The following is a 2,312-nucleotide window of genomic DNA, read 5'->3' as shown; positions in this document are numbered from 1 at the left end:
ATCTGTATGACTTAGTCCCACTTGATTGCTTGAATATTTTATTCATCTAGATTGGTTAGGAAAAAAACCAAACTGTAATAAAATAACAAAACCACGGTTCCACTAATAGTAAGCTTTTTCGTAAAATATGAGTCAGCCAGTAGAGGGGCTGATCTGCGAGAATCTCTGGAGAGTGGTGGAGGGACTAGTTTGCGAATAGGAAGAAAGAGGGGGTCAGATCGGAATTTTGGGGAATCTTTCCCCTTCTTCTTTCTTGGGCCGGCTTGGAGATTGGGGAGGAGTGGGGGGGGCGACGATGGCCGGCCGGCCGGCCGGCCTCACCGGCAGCGGCCGTGGGCGGAGGAGGTGGAGGAAGGAGAGGGGGCTCCATTTTGCCCTTTACCTTGGGGAGTGGGGATGGGAAGGGGGCGGCCGGGGGTGGCTCGGGTGGCGACGGTGTACGGGCGGCGGCGGTGCTTGGTGAGGGAGGGAGCAGGGCGGCGTGTGGATGGGTGGGGAGAGGAGCCGGGCGGTGAGGCCCTTTTATAGGCCGACGAGGGTGGCCGGCGGTAGGGGACCGGGCGGTGGCCGGCGGGATAGCCTTGGCGGCATGGCAGCGGTGGCGTGCTGGGGCGAGGAGGTAGGGGCCGACGGCGGGCGGCGTGGAGCGGGGCCGAGGCGGCCGGCGCAGGAGGGGTGGCGTGCGGGGCCGGGGCGGCCGGACGCCGGAGCGGGCGGTGCAGGCGACTGGGGGCCGGGTCGGGCGCGTGGCCCGAGGAAGGCGGCGGCGTAGTCGGCGCCGGGCCGTAGGCGCGCGGAGGCCGAGCGGCGTGGCACCAGTAGAGGTGGCGCCGGGGGGAGTTAAGGAGCTGGTGCCGGTTGTGCGGGCGCCAGGAAGAAGAAAGAGGAGGAGAGAGAAGAAGGAAGGAGGAAGAAGAAAGAAGAAGGAGGAAGAAAGGAAAAGGAAAAAGGAAAGGGAAGGGGAAAAAGAGAAAGAAAAAAGAGAGAGACCGGCAGTGTTTGCGGCACGCGGTCGGAGCACGCGCGCGGCGTCTGGCAATGGCACGCGGCGAAAATTACGGGCACGGTTAAAAAGATATGGGTCGGCTTGGATGCCGGGACGGTGGAATTGCCGGGAAGGTCTTGGAATTCTGAGAGCTCAGCGGTAAAAAGATTTTAAAAGCGATTTTTAACGGGTGATTTTAGTTGGTGATTTCCGCGGATGTTACACCTTAGCAAGAGGAGCACTGCACAGCGGGATCCGACGCTAGGAAACGGTGCTGGAGGAGGATGGCGGCAGCCGGCACAGCTCGTCCCTAGCTGTGGGGGAGCTACAGCCCGCGCTCGGTAGCGCCCCAGCGCCCGACAGCCTTCCTCGTGAATCTCCCAGGCGGCCAAGCTCATTGCAGGCGGAGCAACTCCTTTAGCGCCCGGCGTGGCTCGCCCCCTGGCCACGGGGGAGCGGCGGCTTGTGCCCCCGATGCTCGAGCAGCACCCGACGCCCTTCCCAAGCTCCGGCAGCGTGCGTAGATCGGCCACGACCTTGCCCCACAGAATCCATAAGCTCACGGGAATTGAGCGAAATCACGGCAATCCGCTGCCTCGCTCGTTGGAGTGCTGCCCGTGTTGCTGTCGCGCTCACCACATTGACGCCGCTTCTCGCTATCACGCTCGTCGAAGTGCCAAAGCGTGCTGCTTATTCCTCGCCCGTCCGAGCGCTGCCCCGATGTCATTGCCCCCATGCGGTCGCTGCGCTCGTCGGAGTCTTATCGAGCTGAATGGTTGGAAATTGGAGAGAGAGCAGTTGTGAGAGATAAAGAATGAAAGTAGAAAAATGTGTGATGCAAGTTAGGCCACATTATTTTAACATAAAGGTGATGGGATTAGAGCGTCCGATGCGTCGGACATCCGCTCCTGAGCATTACCCTTTTTATATATAAAGAGAAAAAGTATGAAATTTAACACAGGCCATAAAAAATGTCTTTGCCACACCACACTATAATTTTGTGGTAATTTGGTGCTGGACACTGACTATTATTATACTCCTTTTTGATACAAAGCCACCCAAAATGACCAGTATACCCCATCCTATCCTATGTCCTTTCTCTGCACCCAAACGAACCGACGCCGTCACCAATTCAATTCGTCGAGGCCTCCTGCGACTTGGCCTCCTGAGAACCAGCGACTCCCTCCCTTCCCAGTGGCTCTATTCCCGGTAACTGCCTCCCGGCGTCTGCCCCCTCCTGCTGCACATCCCATTCTGCTGTGGGTGCGGCGCCAATGCGGCGGCGGCGGGCGACCGCGAGGGCGACGACGAGGGGATTTCGGCGTGT

At 59.5% G+C, this 2,312-nt stretch overlaps 1 pseudogene; it reads right to left on the bottom strand.

The window, feature by feature from the left end:
- LOC101761105 overlaps positions 1–1,721 on the bottom strand; it is an 18,897-nt pseudogene extending 17,176 nt beyond the window's left edge.
- Between the last annotated feature and the right edge of the window lie 591 nt (positions 1,722–2,312).

The sequence above is a fragment of the Setaria italica genome, chromosome IV (genome assembly GCF_000263155.2).
Source record: "Setaria italica strain Yugu1 chromosome IV, Setaria_italica_v2.0, whole genome shotgun sequence".
Lineage (NCBI taxonomy): Eukaryota > Viridiplantae > Streptophyta > Magnoliopsida > Poales > Poaceae > Setaria > Setaria italica.
This window is presented reverse-complemented; position numbering and strand designations above follow the sequence as displayed.